This window comes from Bombina bombina, chromosome 6 (assembly GCF_027579735.1).
Source record: "Bombina bombina isolate aBomBom1 chromosome 6, aBomBom1.pri, whole genome shotgun sequence".
In the NCBI taxonomy this organism is placed as follows: domain Eukaryota; kingdom Metazoa; phylum Chordata; class Amphibia; order Anura; family Bombinatoridae; genus Bombina; species Bombina bombina.
The window spans coordinates 624530519-624556415 of record NC_069504.1 but is presented as its reverse complement, the minus strand read 5'-3'; positions in this window follow the sequence as shown (position 1 = coordinate 624556415).

The window sequence follows — 25897 nt, the reverse complement described above, 5'->3', positions numbered from 1 at the left end:
CAATAGCACCAGTATTACGAGTTTTGCTGTGAGCCTAAAAAGCGAGCGTTACATCCTAAAATGACAAGATCTGTACTGCCAACTAAAGTCAGTAGTTATGAGTGTTACGCTACAAAGCTGTAACATAAAACTCCTAACAAATGTGTTAAAAAGTACACTAACACCCATAAACTAGCTATTAACCCCTAAACCAAGGCTCTCCCACTTCACAAACACTATAATAAATTTATTAACCCCTAATCTGCCGCTCCCGATATCGCCACAACTTTAAAAAAAAAAAAACCTATTCCACTGCTCCCTGACATCCTCACCACTATACTAAAGTTATTAACCCGTCCCGCATTGCAAACACTATAATAAACTTATTAACCCCTAAACCGCAAGCCCCCCACAACGAAATATATTAAACTATTAACCCCTAAACCAAAAGCCCCCCACATCGAAATAAACTAAATTAAACTATTTACCCCTAAACCTAACAAAAAAAAAATAAGTTTAAACTAATGATTAAACTAATATAATAATTAAACCAACTACCAATTCAATTAAACTAAACTACACATTAAAAAATCCTAGCACTGCTATAAAAAGTTACAAAAAATAACAAACACTAAATTGCAGAAAATAACAAACGAAATTATCCAAAATAAAAAATAATAATCTAATAGCCCTATACAAAATAAAAAGCCCACCCAAAATAAAAAAAACATAGCCTACAATAAACTACCAATGGCCCTTAAAAGGGCCTTTCATGGGAAAACTATTTTATCTGTAAAAAAAAAAAACAACAGTAAAACCAACCAGCCAACCAACCCCCCAAAATAAAAAACCTAATTCTAAAAAAACCTAAGCTACCCCTAAATTAACCCCTTTATAAGCAGAGCACACATATCAGTTAGTGCTTGGTTGGTTTGTTGCCTGCCTCAGAACTCCTAGCCTTTGTTTCCTGTGTAATTCTGCTGGTTTCCTTACTTTGCTTGCCCTCTGACCTCGCTGATTGCTGCCTGCCCTGATCTCTGGATCATCTGACTCTGAATGCTGCCTGACCCCTCTTCGAATACCTTGCCTTGGATTTTCTTTATTAAAGCCCCCATGCCATGACCGACCCGACAGAGGATTATGCTTGTAAGGGAGAGCTGTTACTGCACCTGAGTTCCAGAATCTAACATAACCCCCTGTCATATAATTATATTAGGTACTTTTGTTGTGCTTCTGTACTGTCCCTTTAAGACTCACTTTGTGCAGCACATTGCTTGTTATTGACACTCCTCCTCTGGGACTAGTGATTTCTTCTATCAAGCCTTCCTGTGTATTCCCTGTAATGTTTGTAACACTGTGAAAACCTGTGTATCTAATCTGATACTTATCATCCTGCTACATTATATAATTCTCATATCTTGTTACACCTTAGTTCTGGCATACATTTTATTCAGTAGTAGTGTTTCAGCTAAGACATTATATTTATACTACCTTCATCAAGTGTGTGTATATATGTATATATATATATATATATATATATATATATATATATATATATATATATATATATATATATATATATATATATATATATATATACAGGGAGTGCAGAATTATTAGGCAAATGAGTATTTTGACCACATCATCCTCTTTATGCATGTTGTCTTACTCCAAGCTGTATAGGCTCGAAAGCCTACTACCAATTAAGCATATTAGGTGATGTGCATCTCTGTAATGAGAAGGGGTGTGGTCTAATGACATCAACACCCTATATCAGGGGTGCATAATTATTAGGCAACTTCCTTTCCTTTGGCAAAATGGGTCAAAAGAAGGACTTGACAGGCTCAGAAAAGTAAAAAATAGTGAGATATCTTGCAGAGGGATGCAGCACTCTTAAAATTGCAAAGCTTCTGAAGCGTGATTATCGAACAATCAAGCGTTTCATTCAAAATAGTCAACAGGGTCGCAAGAAGCGTGTGGAAAAACCAAGGCGCAAAATAACTGCCCATGAACTGAGAAAAATCAAGCATGCAGCTGCCAAGATGCCACTTGCCACCAGTTTGGCCATATTTCAGAGCTGCAACATCACTGGAGTGCCCAAAAGCACAAAGTGTGCAATACTCAGAAACATGGCCAAGGTAAGAAAGGCTGAAAGACAACCACGACTGAACAAGACACACAAGCTGAAACGTCAAGACTGGGCCAAGAAATATCTCAAGACTTAGATTTTTCTAAGGTTTTATGGACTGATGAAATGAGAGTGAGTCTTGATGGGCCAGATGGATGGGCCCGTGGCTGGATTGGTAAAGGGCAGAGAGCTCCAGTCCGACTCAGACGCCAGCAAGGTGGAGGTGGAGTACTGGTTTGGGCTGGTATCATCAAAGATGAGCTTGTGGGGCCTTTTTGGGTTGAGGATGGAGTCAAGCTCAACTCCCAGTCCTACTGCCAGTTTCTGGAAGACACCTTCTTCAAGCAGTGGTACAGGAAGAAGTCTGCATCCTTCAAGAAAAACATGATTTTCATGCAGGACAATGCTCCATCACACGCGTCCAAGTACTCCACAGCGTGGCTGGCAAGAAAGGGTATAAAAGAAGAAAATCTAATGACATGGCCTCCTTGTTCACCTGATCTGAACCCCATTGAGAACCTGTGGTCCATCATCAAATGTGAGATTTACAAGGAGGGAAAACAGTACACCTCTCTGAACAGTGTCTGGGAGGCTGTGGTTGCTGCTGCACGCAATGTTGATGGTGAACAGATCAAAACACTGACAGAATCCATGGATGGCAGGCTTTTGAGTGTCCTTGCAAAGAAAGGTGGCTATATTGGTCACTGATTTGTTTTTGTTTTGTTTTTGAATGTCAGAAATGTATATTTGTGAATGTTGAGATGTTATATTGGTTTCACTGGTAAAAATAAATAATTGAAATGGGTATATATTTGTTTTTTGTTAAGTTGCCTAATAATTATGCACAGTAATAGTCACCTGCACACACAGATATCCCCCTAAAATAGCTAAAACTAAAAACAAACTAAAAACTACTTCCAAAAATATTCAGCTTTGATATTAATGAGTTTTTTGGGTTCATTGAGAACATGGTTGTTGTTCAATAATAAAATTAATCCTCAAAAATACAACTTGCCTAATAATTCTGCACTAGGAGGGGGTGGTGTGAGTGCTATCTTGTGAGGTGTGAGCTTAAATCCCTAAATGGTCTATTATAATCTCCAATAATAGACTTGAACAATGAAATAAAAAAGGGGGGTGTGGGATAAGCGCTCCAGAAGGAGCTAACCTAAAGTGAAACTGTGATTATAATATATTATATATATTAAATACCAAAATTAATCAAGATGTTGGATATAAATGTGTGAATAAAAAATACCAAAAAGTGACAGAAAATTGTCAATTTAATAAAAGATAACAAATATAAACAGGTAAATATATAACATATAATAAAATCGGATAAAAGAAATTCATATAAGTCTAAGATGCCGGCATCACGGGATTACAATAATGACTAATAGGAAATTCATACCATATAAAATTAGCGATCGCTATATTAAAAATAGCAGTATACAGAACCTTGATATAACAATAAATCTGCTGACCTGTAGCAAACCAATCTTATGGTCACTTGAGGAGAGGTGACTCTGTTATGAATAACAATAAACAACTTATTTATATGTCCGTTATAAGCTATGGAACATGTGATCCGTGGGTGGTGACGTCACGTCATGTGACTAGTATTACTGATCCAATGTTATCCAATGATATCCAATGATTGATGTGTGGCGTTATATTTGAAAAATAAATATACCGGTATATAAAAAAAGAAAAGAAACAAAAGTGTCAATTATTTTCCGTAACACAAAGAAGAATACTTGCAAGTAGTGGATCGCTATCCTCCAATATCCCCCGTGAGAGGGAAGTAATACAGCTGAAAGGAACAACAATATAGGTGAAATAAAGATGAGTGTCCGTCTTTTTCTTTCCAAACTCCAAATAGATAGAATTTCTTTATAAGGTGCTCTTTGTTCAGCAGTCCAGTGGCCAATGGGGAGCGAACCTTGTGCTCTATAAAAGATATATTGACGATATCTTCCTGGTCTGGAGAGGAGACCATGAAATTCTAGAAATATTTCTGGAAGACATCAATACTAATAATGTAGGTCTCTCCTTTTCATATGAACATAGTATGAAATCACTCCATTTTCTGGATATTGAGGTGGAAATTGTGGATAATATGATTAAAACTAAAACATATTTTAAAACCATTGATTCGAACAATTTTATTCATCGAAACAGCTGCCACCTCAATAAGTGGAAGGAAAATATCCCCAAAAGTCAGTTACTTAGGATCAGAAAAAACTGTTCAGATTTAGAATCATACGACCTACAATCAAATATCCTATTAAACAGATTTACAGAGAAAGGGTATAACCCAGAAAAAATAAAAAACACTATGTCATCGATTAGAGAAATTGATAGACCCAGCTTACTAAAAAATAACACTAACAAAAATAGAAACAAAAATAAAAATGTATATGAGACTAACACTACATCTACTAGTAAAATTTTTATTCCATTTATCACAGAATATAATGCTCAACACAACGAGATTAGATCCATTTTAAACAAACACTGGCACTATATTGAAAAAGATCCTATATTAGGTACAAAAGTTAAAAAGCATCCTGACCTTGTATTTAAAAAGGCAAAAAATCTAAAGAGTTATCTGGCACCGAGTGAATTCAAAGGAAGAAATATCAACTGCATTGATAGAGATCTAAACAAGGAGAGAATATTTGGCTTTTTTCCTTGTATTAAATGCAAATCCTGCAAACATAGTAATAAAATTAAAAAGATCATATCCACTGACAAAACATTCACTTTTTACATTAAAGATACTATCAAATGCAGTGATTCTAATGTAATTTACTGTATAAAATGTTCTTGTGATTTATTTTACATTGGTCAAACTAGCAGATTATTAAGGGATCGTATGCGAGAACACATTTTAAATATAGAACATGCAAACACTAAAACAATACTCTACAAACACTTTACCGAAGTTCACCAAGGGGATCTAAATTGTTTTCAATTTTGGGGTATAAAAAAAGTAAAAATGAACCATAGAGGTGGCAATATGGAAAAGATGCTTCTCAAAAAAGAAGCAGAGTTAATTTTTAAATTCAAAACAATATATCCACTAGGACTAAACAGTTCATTTGATTTAAATTCGATAATATAAATATGGCAGTAAAAATCTATATCACTATTATATCTTTTATAAAAACGTAATAAACAATTTATGTTTTTCTGACTAATTCTAGTTAATTTTGAATTGTTTGACATTGTGCACTGTTACAATATAACTACCCTTCCCTTTTTATGAAATTGTCCCCTATAATCAAAGATGTTGAATGTATGAAAAGCATGTAGTGAAGAATTATACCTAATAGTGTACATCTTCCAGCCATTCAAAATATATATTTTGGTATATCTAATGAGATATGGAGATATAAAAATCCTTTATATATTGTGTTTTTTTCTCCTATATTTCTTTCATTTTCTATTTTTTATATTTTTTATATATTATATAATATGTATCTTGATAAATCTATATAATTGATAAACACTATACAACATATTCACTCATGGATCTATTTACATTTATATTTATGTGCATATACATAAGTTGAATATTTCATCTATTATCCATTCAACATAGGGTTAATTATTATCACGCCCATATTCTAATTGATACGCCCATAAACTCCCTATATTAGGCCTCTTTTTTCAATCTGTAAGCATCTTGATAAAGGCAGGTAACTCTGCCGAAACGCGTAGATTTGCTTACAGAATCTCATTTACTCTCTCACTCGGCACATTACAGGTTCATTTCGAGCTCTACATTTCTAGTTGAGCAAGATATATGAATAATTCCTGTGTGCGGTGTTCACAATTTCATAGCCATAGAGCTTCATTCTAACTCACCTGTTTCTACGGCGGCACAAACAACAGGTTCATTTCTAGCTCACACACATAACCTGAGCTAGATATATGAATAATCCCTGTGTGCTTGCAAGAGACCTTTGGTTTTAGTCACCTTAACATTATCCATCTAAAGGACTGCTGAATAAAGAGCACCTTATCCACCTGAAGGACTGCTGAACAAAGAGCACCTTATAAAGAAATTCTATCTATTTGGAGTTTGGAAAGAAAAAGACGGACACTCATCTTTATTTCACCTATATTGTTGTTCCTTTCAGCTGTATTACTTCCCTCTCACGGGGGATATTGGAGGATAGCGATCCACTACTTGCAAGTATTCTTCTTTGTGTTACGGAAAATAATTGACACTTTTGTTTCTTTTCTTTTTTTATATACCGGTATATTTATTTTTCAAATATAACGCCACACATCAATCATTGGATATCATTGGATAACATTGGATCAGTAATACTAGTCACATGACGTGACGTCACCACCCACGGATCACATGTTCCATAGCTTATAACGGACATATAAATAAGTTGTTTATTGTTATTCATAACAGAGTCACCTCTCCTCAAGTGACCATAAGATTGGTTTGCTACAGGTCAGCAGATTTATTGTTATATCAAGGTTCTGTATACTGCTATTTTTAATATAGCGATCGCTAATTTTATATGGTATGAATTTCCTATTAGTCATTATTGTAATCCCGTGATGCCGGCATCTTAGACTTATATGAATTTCTTTTATCCGATTTTATTATATGTTATATATTTACCTGTTTATATTTGTTATCTTTTATTAAATTGACAATTTTCTGTCACTTTTTGGTATTTTTTATTCACACATTTATATCCAACATCTTGATTAATTTTGGTATTTAATATATATAATATATTATAATCACAGTTTCACTTTAGGTTAGCTCCTTCTGGAGCGCTTATCCCACACCCCCCTTTTTTATTTCATAATAATTCTGCACTCCCTGTATATCTGTGATCACTGATCCACAGCCAAAGGTTGTTACAGCATGAGTTCAGCTGTTCAGCCAAGCAGTGGTATATTAACTATACATGGTTACCTCCACACACAAGTACTTGTTCTGGAGAATACTAATGTTGCACATAAATATTTTTAATGCACAGATAAAACCAAACACAAACACTATGTATATATATGCATATTTGATTCTTAAACTCACATATATCATTACACCCCCACAGGTTGTCACATAACAACCAAGCCTGATGGAACTTGCAGGAACAGTGGAGGCCATTACCACCTTGACCCAGTCCGTACAAGAATTGCAGACCAGTCATGCCACCTTGCTCCAGCGTGAATGTCAAGATTCAACATATTTCTTGGACTAAAAGTATTCAGTGAGTGAATAGAAGTGAGTTTGTAGCTACTGGGTACAGGTGTACTCTGCTCACTATTGATTTGTTAATGAGCAAGTGCCTGAAATGTAGCAGTGATACTGAATAGAAACAAAGTTTCACTTTGAAAACTACTCACTGACAATGTCAAGTCAGAGTTAGTTACCTTCAGTTTGAGAAGCACGGTTACAATAATATTATAATTAATTATCAAGTGATAGATGAAATATCTTTGTTAGCGCAGTAAGGGTATAGAGTAGTTAGGTCTAAACAGATTGGTTTGTGAGATATTTCAGTACATTATTGGATGATTCAAGGTAATATATCAGTCCAAGAAATAGCAGCACCTTATTTCATAACATTTATTTTATTGCAAGAGACAAAATTGCAACGTTTCGAGGGGTCAGCCCCTTAATCATGCATATGTACATCACATCCTGTACACCTGGGTATGCTACCACCTAGTGGCTATTTCTATTCATTACATACAAACAAAAATAAATACAAAGATAAAGTAACATGTTGGAGCAGCTTTGCAATTCTTATATATTAGTCAAATACATTGTATTATCTACACAACCCATCAGAAGATGCAAACATGTCACACCATCTAACTAGTTATACATCATTAACGCAAAATGTAGTGGATCTATTTTAATAAAATACTGACCAATCAATCTCTTTATTCATACCATTTGGTGTCAATGTATTAATTTAAAGATCCAGAAAGCTTCTTTTTGTTCAAGTCTTAGTTCCCTATCCCCACCCCTCCGGGGTCTTTCAATGTGGTCAATAATTTGAAAATGCAACTGACTGATTGTGTGTCCTGCTTCTAAAAAATGGCTAACAACTGGAGATGTTACTACTATGCTTCTAATATTACTTTTGTGTTCTACTATCCTTTCTTTGACCATCCTTGTGGTCTCGCCAACGTAGCCCCACCCATATGGGCATTTAATTATATATATATATATATATATATATATATATATATATATATATATATATATATATATATATATTTATATATATATATATATATATATATAACGTATTTCAAATTACATGTATAATACCCTCTTATATTTAATTTTTCCCCGGTAAGGGGATGAGAAAATTGAGATCCCTTAATCATAGAATTACAATTCGAGCACTGTAGACAAGGAAAACATCCTATTTGTGCCTCTGAAATATAAGTTTGTTTTGAAACAATTGAAGAACCAATATCTGCTCTAATAAGGTTATCAGGTAAATTGCTGTTCTGCTTGTATACATGCATGGGCATGTTAACAAATTCCGCAATCTCTGGATTACATGTCTTTAAAACCTGTCAATGACTTCGTACAATTTTTTGTATTTCCAAACTCTGTTTAGAGTATTGTGATATAAAGATAATTCTATCATTTTTCTTTTTTGGCTTATCATGCTGTATAAAGAGGGCACTCCTTGGGATCATTAATACTTTCTCCATCTCAGCTGATATTAATTCCCTAGGGTAACCCCTCTCAATAAATTTCTGACTCATCTCAAGTAATCTAGACTTAGCTCTATTTTCGTCAGTGATTATGCGTCTAATGCGTAAAAATTGACTCCTTGGAAGGGACTTAATCAATGTGTGGTTATGGGCACTAGTATAGTGTAACAGATTGTTCCTATCTGTGTCTTTGCGATATAGATTAGTGGTCAATACATTCCCATTTTTAAGGACCGTAGTATCTAAGAAATTAATCTTATGCTCACTCCATGTTACAGTGAATTGTATATGGTTAGGCATTCTGTTCAGGTCTGTCACAAAGTCTGTCAGGGTTCCAATGTCGCCCAGCCAAATACCAAAATTATTGTCGATATAGCTCCACCAGGTGGCGCCATACCGAAGATACAATGGGTGTTCAAACACAAATTTTTCTTTAAAAACACTCATGTAAAGGTTCGCATAATTGGGGGCGAAATTGGAACCCATGGCAATACCCTGTAATTGTACATAGAAGGAGTCTTCAAACAAGAAGAAATTATTGTATAATATTAATTCCAACAGTTGTAATACAAAATGGATTTGAGGCATATTCAATTTGTCTTCTGAGTACAAAACAGATTTGATTGCAGCCAGACCACTTTTGTGTGTTATAGAGATGTATAGGCTTATCACATCAAGGCTAAACAATATATATTTATCATTTTGAAATTGTAAACCCTTTAGTTTGGATAAAAAGTCCCCTGTGTCTCTAAGATAACTGCTTGAATGTACCACCAAAAGTCGTAAAATTTTATCTAAATACACATATTAGGATGTCCCGGGGGTGAATAAAGAGACTTGTGTATTTTAGGTAAAGTGTAAAAAACTGGAATTACACTATCCTCTATCAACAGAAATTTAGCTGTATTAGCATCTATTACACCCCGGGACTTGGCAAACATTAGAATCTTGTTAACCTCTTTAAGGATGTTATATAATGGGTTACAATTCACTTTCCTATACACACTAGGGTCAGACAGCTGTTCAATGATCTCATCTTTGTAGTAATCCTTATTAAGAATTACTGTCGCTCCGCCCTTATCTGCCTGTTTCAAAATCAAACCAGGTCTAGATATTAAGTTATTCAATGCCTCACCAACCCTTCTAGTAAAATGAACATCCTGTCTACCCACAGGCTTTGTACCTTTATACACTTTCGACTGCAAATTTAATATATCAGCAAGTACTAGTTTTTGAAATGTATTTACACTTGCATTAATATTAGAGGGGAAAAAGTTACTCTTATTCCGAAGACCCAATGTTTTGATATTCAACAGATCGTTACTCTCATTAGTTACATTACTTACATTGTGGAATTCATGTGCCCACACTTTTATTTTAATATTTCTAAAAATGCGGTGTAAGTCCTGCTGTAATAAGAAAAGGTCACAGTCTAATTGAGGACAAAACGAATGACCTTTACCCAAAACTTTCTGTTCATCAACCGGAAGAACATGGGAAGATATGTTGACCACTATTTCTTCTGATGAGTTGACCGAGTGGTCTGAGATGCAAACTGTACCTCTTTTCTGGGCCGTGTCGATGTCTTGAATCCGCTTGCAGTGCCTGTGTCTGCTTCGCTTCCGCCTCCGTCCGATTCTCCATGAGAAAAATCCGACGACTTAGAACTACTACTCGCAGCTGACTGCTCTTGCTGAGTTGTTTGCTTCTGACGTCTCCTCTGTTTGGGGGCGTGGTGTTGGTCGCGGCCATTGGGGTCATAGATCCATCGGTAAACCCTCCCAGACTGGAAATCTTGCTCATCTCTTTGGAACTTAGAGCATTTCCGATCCTCTATCGATTTCCTCAGTTCAGCTATATGTGCTGCATTCTCTTTCTGGGTTTTATCCAGATCGGCAGGGGAAAGCTGTACCTTCAGATCTTTTTCCAAATCTTCAATAGTAAGCTTTAATGTCTCTATATCCTTCTGTAGGTACTCAACTGTCAGTACCAATATGTCTAATGAGCATTTATTTAAGATCTGTTCAAATTTTCGTCAATACTCATTATTTTCTTTAAGAAGGGTTGGCCTTACATGCATCCGTAAACCTCTGGGGATGCGTTTAACCCAATGGTACTCGGCTAAAGTTGTTGTATGCAAGTCATATGACAACTTTTTCTTACATATTCATGAATACTGGGTAGTAGAGGCCTCAGTATGAGAGTTAAGTCTCTCGAGCCAGAGACTAAAGTTGTTATCCTTGTTGCTTCCATTTCTGAGTACATAAAAACTTGTGCTCCACTTGCTTCAAGAACTGGAGATTCCTCCAATATGATTGCCTGGTCTATGGTCAGTGACAACAGTATCAAATAATACTCGGTAGGTCCGGCATCCAGCAGTAATAAGAAAGGTGCAGGCTAATAGGAGCCACTGGCCAGCTCCTTAGTAATAATATCAGTCCAACAAATAGCAGCACCTTATTTCATAACATTTATTTTATTGCAAGAGACAACATTGCAACATTTTGGGGGGTCATCCCCTTAATCATGCATATGTACATCACATCCTGTATGCCCTAAATAGCCAACAGATTAGCTATAAGGACACACCCATATACCTGTGCACATCTGGATATGTTACCACCTAGTGGCTCTTTCTATTCATTACATACAAACAAAAATAAATACAAAGATAAAGTAACATGTTGGAGAAGCTTTGCAATTCTTATATATTAATCAAATACATTGTATTATCTACACAACCCATCAGAAGATGCAAACATGTCACATCATCTAACTAGTTATACATCATTAAAGCAAAATGTAGTGGATCTACTTTAATAAAATACTGATCAATCAATCTCTTTATTCATACCATTTGGTGTTAATGTATCGTATTTAAAGATCCAGAAAGCTTATTTTTGTTTAAGTAATTTTGCTTTAATGATGTATAACTAGTTAGATGGTGTGACATGTTTGCATCTTCTGATGGGTTGTGTAGAAATTTATTGAGGGGGTTACCCTAGGGAATTTATATCAGCTGAGATGGAGAAAGTATTAATGACCCCAAGGAGTGCCCTCTTTATACAGCATGGTAATCCAAAACAGAATAATGATAGAATTATCTTTATATCACAATAAAATTAGATACATTGACACCAAATCGTATGACTAAAGAGATTGATTGGTCAGTATTTTATTAAAATAGATCCACTACCTTTTGCTTTAATGATGTATAACTAGTTAGATGGTGTGACATGTTTGCATCTTCTGATGGGTTGTATAGATAATACAATGTATTTGATTAATATATAAGAATTGCAAAGCTGCTCCAACATGTTACTTTATCTTTGTATTTATTTTTGTTTGTATGTAATGAATAGAAATAGCCACTAGGTAGTAGCATACCCAGGTGTGCACAGGTAAATGGGTGTGTCCTTAGGGCTAATCTGTTGGCTATTTAAGGCATACAGGATGTGATGTACATATGCATGATTAAGGGGCTGAACCCCCGAAAGTTGCAATTTTGTCTCTTGCAATAAAATAAATGTTATGAAATAAGGTGCTGCTATTTCTTGGACTGATATTATTACTAAGGAGCTGGCCAGTGGCTCCTATTAGCCTGCACCTTTCTTATTACTGTTGGATGCCGGACCTACCGAGTATTATTTCAAGGAAATATATGAAATATATGAAAGGTTTGACAAGGCAGTTTATACAAAGTACTTGCGGTTAGACCAGAGAGCATGCAGCCAAGTATTATATTATGTTGAAGCACAGACAGCGTCTGTGAGAGACTGAACAGCATGCAGGTGTAATGAATTGAGCTGGAGGTGCACAGACAGTGTCTGTGTAAAGACGAAATTAATTCTGGACTGCTGGTAACAATAAGTAGTAGAAAGTAGATTGTACACAGACAGCGTCTGTGTACAAATGAAGTAACTCCCAGGGATTCAAAAGTAACAAAGTTCTATAGGCTAAAATAACTCTCAGAGATAGAGAGCACTGCTAGGCACAAGGTATACTCAATAATCAAGCAATTTGGTTTAGCAGGAAGTGGGAATTTAAAGGAAAATAGGAGAATGGGAGGTATTTAGGATTTAAAGGTACAGGTATGTTACAATGAACAACTAAGAGCGGAGATCAAACTGCTTCCACCTTCACCAACTCCACTGGTACATCTCCCGCTATCACCTACCTGTGATATCTCTTTAAGTCAGACTCCACTGCTGTGGATCTCTGAACCTATTATCAAGCCTTATTGCTTGGCCAGAATATACTAAGTATTTGTGCTCTTACTTGGCACTTATTATCTTTAATTTCCAATTTGTGAATATATTCTCTAAATCGCTATTTTGCCTTTTGACCGCAACTTATAAATATCCTCACCTGCTGAATCTCTCTCCTTTCCTGACCTGCTACTGGGAACTCGCACAGTTCATTGAACTTCTACGCAGGATTACAAACTACTGATCTTCTTACTCTCAGAACCTCGCTGCTGATTCACCATGCACACCTATTCATCTGGAACTGTTCATCGTGTAACAGTAACATTTGTTGTTCCTCTGAACCGCAAGTATTGTAACCACTAAGCCGCTACTGAGTTGCTGTTGTATTTTCCACAGACTGTGTTCTATGATTACGTTCTCTGGGATTTGTTATATGAACGCTGAGTCTTTACTTACCACTCTCACTGGGTGTCAGTTTGGCCTATTGCTTGATACTTTTCAGACGCTAACTGATATACAGCTGCTATATACTTACCATCTGATATTAAACTATAACCACATTTACTACTATAAGTTTACATTGGATAATATAGTTTAAGCATTGCAGTCACTAATAACTCTTATAAATCTGCTTATATGTCAATCAAATATATTTAGTGAATCCTAACATAATAATCAGGCCAATATTATTCTGAAAACTGGGTGAAATGGATCCAAACAAAATTAACAATCAATTTGCCTCACTCAATCAGAAAATTGATTATTTAGCATGTCGCTTAACTGAAGTACAAGCTGAGAATTCAGTATTAAAGGGTATGTTAAAAGATGTAATTACTCACAAGCAAACAGAAGCTCCTGAGCCACACATAAACGTGCCTACCCCTTTTTCTGGTAAACGTACAGAATTTAGGGAATTCAAAAATGCTTGTAATTTACTTTTTAGTATGAAACCACGTACTTATTGCACAGAAAAAAATAAACGCCTAGATTACGAGTTTTTGACGGTAAGGCTGTGCGGGGCTAACAAGCCTTTTTTTCTTACCGCTCACTTAAGCCAACGCTGGTATTACAACTTCAAGCCGGCGTTAGCCTCAGAAAAGTGAGCGTTGAGCAAAATTTAGTTCCACATCTCACGGTAATACCAGCGTTGCTTATGGTAGTGGTAAGCTGGCAAAACGTGCTCGTGCACGATTTCCCCATAGGAAACAATGGGGCTGAGCTGGCTGAAAAAAAACCTAACACCTGCAAAAAATCAGGGTTCAGCTCCTAACGCAGCTCAATTGTTTCCTATGGGGAAATTAATGTTATGTCTGCACCTAACACCCAAACATGAACTCCGAATCTAAGCACCCCTAATCTTACACTTATTAACCCCTAATCTGCTGCCCCCACTATCGCTAACACCTACATTATATTATTAACCCCAAATATGCCGCTCCGGACACCGCCGCCACCTACATTATACTTATGAACCCCTAATCTACTGCCCCCAACATCGCCGACACCTAAATTATAGTTATTAACCCCTAATCTGCCCCCCCCAACATCGCCGCAACTATATTAAATTTATTAACCCCTAATCTGCCGCCGCCACTATAATAAATTTATTAACTCCTAAACCTAAGTCTAACCCTAACCCTAACACCCCCCTAACTTAAATATAATTTATATACAGGAAAGGAAGGATAGAGGGCGCCACATGGTGCAGATCATAAAATAAATAAAAACAACAGCAAATGGATCACAAGAATCCTACTCACACAGTATAGAGCACTAATGTGCAGTATTCGCAGTCCGGAACCACACGTCGTCCGGTAGACCTCTTTCAAGGGATGTCGTCAAGTGGGATTCCTCGTCTCACCAGGGAGAGTCCAGGGAAATCAAAATTGGTCTGATGGGAGCAAGTTAGTATCCAATATGGTTCATACCAGAAAGTCCCAAAAAACCATATGGATGGTAATGGTATAAAATTGGCTTAGGCCAAAAAAGATGATGCGGCAGATAGAGAGTTAAAATATAATAAAATTTATTCCAAATTAAAAACAACAGCAACGCATTTCTCAGTGTTCAACACTGTTTCATCAGGCTATTGTTTTTAATTTGGAATAAATTTTATTTTATTATTAAATAAAAAAGTCCCCCAAAATAATAAAATTCCTATTTTATACTATTTTATACTATACTAAATTACAAATAGCCCTTAAAAGGGCCTTTTGCGAGGCATTGCCCCAAAGTAATCAGCTCTTTCACCTGTAAAAAAAAATTCAATAACCCCCCCCAACATTAAAACCCACCACCCACACACCCAACCCTACTCTTAAACCCACCCAATCCCCCCCTTAAAAAACCTAACACTACCCCCTTGAAGATCACCCTACCTTGAGACGTCTTCATCCAGCCGGGCACAAGTGGTCTCTTCATCCAATCCGGCCAGAAGAGGACATCCAGACCGGCAGAAGGCTTCATCCAGGTGGCATCTTCTATCGTCATCTTTCCGGAGCGGGTCCATCTTCAAGACATCCGACGCAGGGCATCCCCTTCATCCGACGGCGGACGACTGAATGACTGGTCCTTTAAGTGACGTCATCCAAGATGGCGTCCCTTGAATTCCGATTGGCTGATGCAATCAATCCTACATACATAAATGATTTGCAAAATTACAGAAGTGTCAATTTCATGTAAATAAAATAAAGTTCTTGAGTTATATCATATCACCTAGCCACATCCAAATGGACCCAGAAAAGGTAGCTATAATTACAAATTGGCCTCAACCCACTACTGTGAAAGCTCTGCAGAGGTTTTTGGGGTTCTCCATTTTTTATAGAAAGTTTATCTACAATTTCTCAACAATAACAAAACCATTAACAAAGCTCACTAAAAAGCATCACACTTTTTACGGACAGATGAAGCACAACAAGCTTTGATTTTTTTAAAAAAAAGTTTTGCCACTGCCCCCATTCTAATACTCCCAAATCATAAAGCTCAATTTGTTTTAGAAGTTCACGCATCAAACTCAGGAATTGGAACTGTTTTGTCACAACGTAATGAACAAACATCCAAACTTCATCCTATATCCTTCTACTCACGTACAATTTTACCAGCTGAGAATAACTACTCAATTGGAGATAAAGACCTCTTGGCCATTAAATGTTCAATAGAAAATTGGAGACATTTACTAGAAGGAACAACTTAACCTTTTCTTATATATACAGATCATAAAAATCTAGAATATTTGAAAACTAACAAAACTTTGTCTTCACGACAAGTGAGATGGGCCCTGTTCCTGGATAGATTTAATTTTCGCATCACTTATAGAACTGGTACCCAAAATCGTAAGGCAGATGCCCTATCCAGAATACATGATTTCACCCCACCTAAAGATTCTCTAACTCAAATAATTCTGCCAGAAACATTCTTGGCAAACCTTACCTCTTTAGAAAAAGAAGTCTAGATTACGAGTTTTGTGTTAGAGGCTGTGCGGTGCTAACGAGCAGTTTATGCTCACCGCTCACTTACAGACAGCATTGGTATTACGGGTTTTTACAAACCCGGCGTTAGCCGCAAAAAAGTGAGCGTAGAGCAAAATTTTGCTTCACATGTCATCTCAATACCAGCGCTGCTTACGTTAGCGGTGAGCTGGTAAAACATGCTTGTGCACGATTTCCCCATAGGAATCAATGGGGGAGAGCCGTCTTAAAAAACCTAACACCTGCAAAAAAGCAGCGTAAAGCTCCTAACGCAGCCTCATTGATTCCTATGGGGAAATAAAAGTTATGTCTACACCTAACACCCTAACATGAACCCCAAGTCTAAACATCCCTAATCTTACATTTATTAACCCTTAATCTGCCGCCCCTGACATCGCAGACACCTGCATTATATTATTAATCCCTAATCTGCCGCTCTGGACACCGCCGCCACCTACATTATACTTATGAACCCCTAATCTGCCGCCCCCAACATCGCTGAAACCTACATTTTCTTTATTAACCCCTACTCTGCCGCCCCCAACGTTGCCGCCACTATAATAAAGTTATTAACCCCTAAACCTAAGTCTAACCCTAACCCTAACACTCCCTAACAAATATAATTAAAATAAATATAAATAAAATTACTACAAATAACTAACGACTAGATTTAGAGTTCTGCGGCCAAAGGGGTGCGTTAGCTACGCTTGCTTTTTTTCTCCCGCACCTTTTAAATACCGCTGGTATTTAGAGTTCACAGAAGGGCTGCGTTAGGCTCCAAAAAGGGAGCGTAGAGCATATTTACCGCCACTGCAACTCTAAATACCAGCGTTGCTTACGGACGTGGCCAGCTTCAAAAACGTGCTCGTGCACGATTCCCCCATAGGAAACAATGGGGCTGTTTGAGCTGAAAAAAAAACTAACACCTGCAAAAAAGCAGTGTTCAGCTCCTAACGCTGCTACATTGTTTCCTATGGGGAAACACTTCCTAAGTCTGCACCTAACACCCTAACATGTACCCCGAGTCTAAACACCCCTAACCTTACACTTATTAACCCCTAATCTGCTGCCCCCGCTATCGCTGACCCCTGCATATTATTATTAACCCCTAATCTGCCGCTCCGTACACCGCCGCCAGCTACGTTATCCCTATGTCCCCCTAATCTGCTGCCCCTAACATCGCCGACCACTATGTTATATTTATTAACCCCTAATCTGCCGCCCCCGCTATCGCTGACACCTGCATATTATTGATCGGAACAGCCAATAGAATGCAAGCTCAATCTGATTGGCTGATCGGATCAGCCAATCGGATTGAACTTGATTCTGATTGGCTGATGGAATCCTATCAGCCAATCGGAATTCGAGGGATGCCATCTTGGATGACGTCCCTTAAAGGAACCGTCATTCGTCGGGAAGTCGTCGGTGAAGATGGATGTTCCGCATCGGCGGGATGAACATGGATCCAGAAGAAAGAAGATTGAAGATGCCGTTGATAGAAGACTTCAGCCGGATCATGGACCTCTTCAGCTCCCGCTTGGATGAAGACTTCAGCCGGATCATGGACATCTTCAGCCCCCCGCTTGGGCTTGGATCAAGACATCGGAGCCAGGACGGATCAGTGTGATACGCGGCGAGGTGAAGATAAGGTAGGAAGATCTTCAGGGGCTTAGTGTTAGGTTTATTTAAGGGGGGTTTGGGTTAGATTAGGGGTATGTGGGTGGTGGGTTGTAATGTTGGGGGGGGTATTGTATGTGTTTTTTTTACAGGCAAAAGAGCTGAATTCTTTGGGGCATGCCCCGCAAAGGGCCATTTTCAGGGCTGGTAAGGTACAAGAGCTTTGAACTTTTTTAATTTAGAATAGGGTAGGGCATTTTTTTTATTTTCGGGGCTTTGTTATTTTATTAGGGGGCTTAGAGTAGGTGTAATTAGTTTAAAATTGTTGTAATATTTTTCTAATGTTTGTAAATATTTTTTATTTTTTTGTAACTTAGTTCTTTTTTATTTTTTGTACTTTAGTTAGTTTATTTCATTGTATTTATTTGTAGGTATTGTATTTAATTAATTTATTGATAGTGTAGTGTTAGGTTTAATTGTAGATAATTGTAGGTATTGTATTTAATTAATTTATTGATAGGGTAGTGTTAGGTTTAATTGTAACTTAGGTTAGGATTTATTTGACAGGTAATTTTGTAATTATTTTAACTAGGTAACTATTAAATAGTTCTTAACTATTTAATAGCTATTGTACCTGGTTAATATAATTAAAAAGTTGCCTGTAAAATAAATATTAATCCTAAAATAGCTACAATATAATTATAATTTATATTGTAGCTATATTAGGGTTTATTTTACAGGTAAGTATTTAGCTTTAAATAGGAATAAGTTATTTAATAAGAGTTAATTTATTTTGTTAGATTTAAATTATATTTAACTTAGGGGGGTGTTAGGGTTAGGGTTAGACTTAGCTTTAGGGGTTAATACATTTATTATAGTAGAGGTGAGATCCGGTCGGCAGATTAGGGGTTAATAATTGTAGGTAGGTGGAGGCGACGTTGGGGGCGGCAGATTAGGGGTTAATAAATATAATATAGGGGTTGGCAGTGTTAGGGGCAGCAGATTAGGGGTACATAGGTATAATCTAGGTTGCGGCGGTGTACGGAGCAGCAGATTAGGGGTAAATAATAATATGCAGGTGTCAGCGATAGCGGGGGGCGGCAGATTAGGGGTTAATAAATATAATATAGGGGTCGGCGATGTTAGGGGCAGCAGATTAGGGGTACATAGGGATAACATAGCTGGCGGCGGTGTACGGAGCGGCAGATTAGGGGTTAAACATTTTTAATAGAGTGGCGGCGATGTGGGGGGACCTCAGTTTAGGGGTACATAGGTAGTTTATGGGTGTTAGTGTACTTTAGAGCACAGTAGTTAAGAGCTTTATAAACCGGCGTTAGCCCAGAATGCTCTTAACTACTGACTTTTTTCTGCGGCTGGAGTTTTGTCGTTAGATTTCTAACGCTCACTTCAGCCAGGACTCTAAATACCGGCGTTAGAAAGATCCAATTGAAAAGATAGGATACGCAAATGGCGTAGGGGGATCTGCTGTATGGAAAAGTCGCGGCTGCAAAGTTAGCGTTAGACCCTTTCCTGACTGACTCCAAATACCAGCGGGCGGTAAAAACCAGCGTTAGGACCCTCTAACGCTGGTTTTGACGGCTACCGCCCAACTCTAAATCTAGGCCTTAATATTTCCTATTTAAAACTAAATACTTACCTATAAAATAAACCCTAAGCTAGCTACAATATAACTAATAGTTACATTGTAGCTAGCTTAGGGTTTATTTTTATTTTACAGGCAACTTTGTATTTATTTTAACTAGGTAGAATAGTTATTAAATAGTTATTAACTATTTAATAACTACCTAGTTAAAATAAAGACAAATTTACCTGTAAAATAAAACCTAACCTGTTACAATTACACCTAACACTACACTACAATTAAATTAATTACCTAAATTAAATACAATTAATTACAATTAAATAAAATTATCTAAAGTACAAAAAAACAAACACTGAATTACAGAAAATAATAAAGAAATTGCAAGATTGTTAAACCAATTACACCTAATCTAATCCCCCTAACAAAATAAAAAAGCCCCCCCCCAAAGTAAAAAAGCCCTACCCTACACTAAATTACAAATAGCCCTTAAAAGGGCCTTTTGCGGGGCATTGCCCCAAAGTAATCCACCCTTTTACCTGAAAAAAAATTACAATCCCCCCAACATTAAAACCCACCACCCACACAACCAACCCTACTCTAAAACCCACCCAATACCCCCTTAAAAAAACCTAACACTAACCCCTTGAAGATCACCTTACCGGGAGACGTCTTCACCCAACTGGGCAGAAGTGGTCCTCCAGACGGGCAGAAGTCTTCATCCAACTGGGCTGAAGTGGTCCTCCAGACGGGCAGAAGGCTTCATCCAGACGGCATCTTCTATCTTCATCCATCTGGCGCGGAGCGGCTCCATCTTCAAGACATCCGACGCAGAGCATCCTCTTCTTTCCACGGTCGACGACTGAATGAAGGTTCCTTTAAATGACGTCATTCAAGATGGCGTCCCTTTAATTCCGATTGGCTGATATAATTCTATCAGCCAATCGGAATTAAGGTAGAAAAAATCCTATTGGCTGATGCAATCAGCCAATAGGATTGAACTGGCATTCTAGTGGCTGATTGGAACAGCCAATAGAATGCCAGCTCAATCCTATTGGCTGATTGGATCAGCCAATAGGATTGAAGTTCAATAGGATTTTTTCTACCTTTTTTTTATCAGCCAATCGGAATTGAAGGGATGCCATCTTGGATTACGTAATTTAAAGGAACCTTCATTCAGTCGTCGGCCGTGGAAAGAAGAGGTTGCTCCGCGTCAGATGTCTTGAAGATGGACCCGCTCCGCGCCGGATGGATGAAGATAGAATATGCCGTCTGGATTAAGACTTCTGCCCCTCTCGAGGACCACTTTGCCCGGCTTGGATGAAGACTTCTCCCGGCTTTGTTGAGGACTTCGGCCCGGTTGGGTGAAGACGTCTCCCGGTAAGGTGATCTTCAGGGGGTTAGTGTTAGGTTTTTTAAAGGGGGGATTGGGTGGGTTTTAGAGAAGGGTTGGTTGTGTGGGTGGTGGGTTTTAATGTTGGGGGGGAATTGTAATTTTTTTTTCAGGTAAAAGAGCTGATTACTTTGGGGCAATGACCCGCAAAAGGCCCTTTTAAGGGCTATTTGTAATTTAGTGTAGGGTAGGGCTTTTTTTATTTTGGGGGGCTTTTTCATTTTGTTAGGGGATTAGATTAGGTGTAATTAGTTTAAAAATCTTGTAATTTCTTTATTATTTTCTGTAATTTAGTGTTTGTTTGTTGTTGTACTTTAGATAATTTTATTTAATTGTATTTCATTTAGGTAATTAATTTAATTGTAGTGTAGTGTAGTGTTAGGTGTAATTGTAACTTAGTTTAGGTTTTATTTTACAGATACTTTTTGTATTTATTTTAACTAGGTAGTTATTAAATAATTAATAACTATTTAATAACTATTGTACCTAGTTAAAATAAATACAAAGTTGCACGTAAAATTAAAATAAACCCTAAGCTAGCTACAATGTAACTATTAGTTATATTGTAGCTAGCTTATGGTTTATTTTATAGGTAAGTATTTAGTTTTAAATAGGAATAATTTAGTTAATTGTAGTAATTTTATTTAGATTTATTTAAATTATATTTAAGTTAGGGGGTGTTAGGGTTAGACTTAGGTTTAGGGGTTAATATCTTTATTATAGTGGCGACGACGTTGGGGGCGGAATATTAGGGGTTAATAAATGTAGGTAGGTGGTGGTGATGTTAGGGCCGGCAGATTAGGAGTTAATAATATTTAAATAGTGTTTGTGATGTGAGAGTGCGGCGGTTTAGGGGTTATATATTTATTATAGTGGCAGCGATGTCCAGTTCGGCAGATTAGGGGTTAAAATATTTATTTTTGTGTTTGCGATGTGGGGGGGCCTTGGTTTAGGGGCTAATAGGAGGTTTATGGGTGTTAGTGTACTTTTTAGCACTTTAGTTAAGAGTTTTATGCTACGGCGTTGTAGTGTAAAACTCTTAACTACTGACTTTTAAATGCGGTACCAGGCTTGACAGGAGAGGGTTTACTGCTCACTTTTGGTCAGACTCGTAATACCGGCGCTTTGCAAGTCCCATTGAAAATATAGGATACGCAATTGACATTGGATTTGCGGTATTTCTGGCGTCTGCCCAAAAAGTGAGTGGTACACCTGTACCTTCAAGACTCGTAATACCAGCGGGCGTTAAAAAGCAGCGTATTAGACACAGAAAAGTTAAATATTTAATAAAATGGAAGGGTTATGGTCCTGAATATAATTATTGGCAGGTTAAATCAGATATTCATGCACCACGATTGATTGATAACTTCCATCAAAAATATCCCTTGAAGCTGCGACCTGATTCCCCAGAGGGGAATCCTTGAGGAAGGGGGTATGTGATTTCTCTTTAAGTCAGACTTCACCTTCTTGCATCACAACACTATTTCAGGCAACACCTAACAACCATCATTGCCTGATTATTGAAGTTTATGCCACTGCTGTGGATCTCTGAACCTATTCTCAAGCCTTATTGCTTGGCCAGAATATTAGTATTTGTGCTCTTACTTGGCACTTATTATCTTTAATTTCCAATTTGTGAATATATTCTCTAAGTCGCTATGTTGCCTTTTGACCGCAACTTATAATTATCCTCACCTGCTGAATCTCTCTCCATTCTGGAAACTGACCTGCTACTGGGAACTCTCACAGTTCATTGAACTGCTACGCAGGATTACAAACTACCGATCTTCGTACTCTCAGAACCTCGCTGCTGATTCACCACGCACACCAATTCATCTGGAACTGTTCATCTAGTAACAGTAACATTCGTTGTTCCTCTGAACCGCAAGTATTGTAACTACTAAGCCACTACTTAGTTGCTGTTGTATTTTCTACAGACTGTGTTCTATGCTTACGTTCTCTGGGATTTGTTATATGAACGCTGAGTCTTTAATTACCTCTCTCACTGGGCGTCAGTTAAGCCTATTGCTTGATACTTTTCAGACGCTAACAGATATACAGCTGCTATATACTTACCATCTGATATTAAACTATAACCATGTTTACTACTATATGTTTACATTGGATAATATAGTTTAAGCATTGCAGTCACTAATACTTATAACTCTTATAAATCTGCTTTAATGATATACTATCAGATTTATTATCATTTTATCTGGCAATATCTATTACAGCAACAAAACTTATATATCAATCAAATATATTTAGTAAATCCTAACACTACCACTCCATAACCTGTGATCTCTCAGCCTGAGAAGTTTACCTGGAAGAACTCTGAATTCCAAACTTTTCATAACCGCCTGTGAATTACTCTTTGCCCTCAAACCACGTACTTATCCCACTGACCGCATAAAGATCCGATCCACGATTACATTGCTCTCTGGTCAACTTTTAACCTGGGCCCATCAGTTGTTTCATAGCAAAAGTCCATATTTGGACTCTTGGTAGTCCTTCATCCGCTTCTTCTACGCCGACAGTCATGTATGAGGAACGCCCCCCTCTATCTGAGGCGGAATGTAAAAGGCTTCGCTCACTAGATCTTAGCCTGTATTGTGGAAAACCAGATCATCAACTTCAGAAATGGCCCAGTCTGCCCAACTTTTTCACCGGGTAAGAGAACTATTGCATATTTCTCATGGAATACACCCGCCCGCTATGTTTACTTACCTATCTGTCTATGTTTCCATACAGTAGGAAAATAAAGAACACACCCTAACTGCTATTATTGACTCAGAGGCTAGTGGCTGTTTTCTGGATCTAACCACAGCACAATCCCTGAACTTACCCATTGAAAAGAAATCCTACCCACTATTATTATATGTTGTAGATGGAACCCCTATAAAGACCGGCCCTGTTAGTCATGAGATTGAACCCATCCATCTATTCATTAATGAACGCCATATTGAAACACTCTGCTTAGATCTCGTGCCCACTCCTATGTTTACCCTCATACTTGGACTGCCCTGGCTTCATGCCCATAACCCATCCATAGATTGGGAGAAAGGCATCCTCACATTTTCTTTATCCCGCTGCAATACAATGTGTCTGAAAGGCAATACCATTCTAGTGATCGTCGAGAGGTTTACGAAGATGGTTCACTTTATCCCCACCATAGGTTTACCCACAGCAACCATAACAGCAACTCTCTTCTTACAAGAGGTATATCATCTGCATGGTGTACCCCACTCTATCATCAAAGACTTGGGTACACAATTTACATAACTTTTCTGGTCCCATTTTTGTAGACACCTACAAATTTAACAAAGTATGTCCTTAGCCTATCTTCCTCAGTGTAACAACTAAACTGATGGGAATAACCAAACCCTGGAACAGTACCTTCACTGATACACTTCGTACCTACAGGACCATTGGCAATACCTGCTTCCAACTGCTGAGTTCTACTACAATAACCACATTCATCACTATACAAAATACACACCTTTTTATGTTAACTATTGGTACCTTCCCTTCGCATTAATAGATCTTCCTTGTCCTACAACCATTCCTGATATTGCCCAATTAATGAACACCTTAAGACAACAGACAGCTATTACAATGAACCTTAAGCATGGCCAAACAACTTAATAAGAGACATGCTAACATCAAAAGGTGCCTGCAGCCTCCCTATGCACCAGGTGACAAAGTCTGGCTGTCCACACATAACCTGTGTTTGTCTTATACTTCCAAGAAACAAGGACCATGCTACATTAGTCCATTCAAAATAACCAAGGTAATTAAACCGGTAATAGTATGCTTGGATCTCCCTCCAACGTACAAATTACACCATGTTTTGCATGTCTCCCTCCATGGAGGCCCAACAGGTTTTCTTAGCACAACGACACACCTCCTGCTCCGATTATCATCAATGGTTCAGAAGAATATGAAATCCAAGAAATCTTATATTCCAGAAGACGCCACAGTCACCTAGAGTACTACATACACTGAAAAGGTTATGGCCCAGAGGAACAAACCTAGGAACTGGCCAGGAATATTCATGCCCTTGCCAAAGTTAGACCATTCAATCGGAAACACCCTGGTCGGCCAACTTCAGTTCACGCCCTGAGGTCACGCCTGTGCCATGTAAACCGTCTGTACTCACTTGTCCCGCGGTGCCTGAGGTGTAGGCTCATGGCGGTTGCGGTACCTGTGGCACCTCAGATAACTCGCACCTACAGGTGAGACCAGGTTGTGTTATTCAGCAACCCCTTTATAAGCTGAGCACACCTATCAGTGAGCTCTTGGTTGATTTGTTGCCTGCCTCAGAACTCTTAGCATTTGTTTCCTGTGTTATTCTGTTCTTGCTGGTTTCCTGACTTTACTTACTCTCTGACCTCGCTGATTGCTACCTGCCCTTACCTCTGGACTGTCTGACTCTGATTTATGCCTGACCCCTCTTTGTATACCTTGTCTTGGACTTTCTTTATTAAAGCACCTGTGCCATCACCGACCTGACAGAATCCTGTTCTTATCCTCAGGGTCTCTTTGGATTGTGCTTGTAAATGAGAGCAGTTAATGCACCTGAGTTTCAGAACCTAACATAACCCCTGCAGGTTGTTACAGTAATACATCATCTATCAATTCTATAGTTTTATTTAAAGTTATGATCTTCAAAAGCTGTTTTCCACATTGAAAGAATCCTATAAATTCCCGACTACATTAGAAAAGTGATTTAATATGTTTATCCCAGAATGGACTTAAGTTTGCTGGGTGAGCTTAAACTGT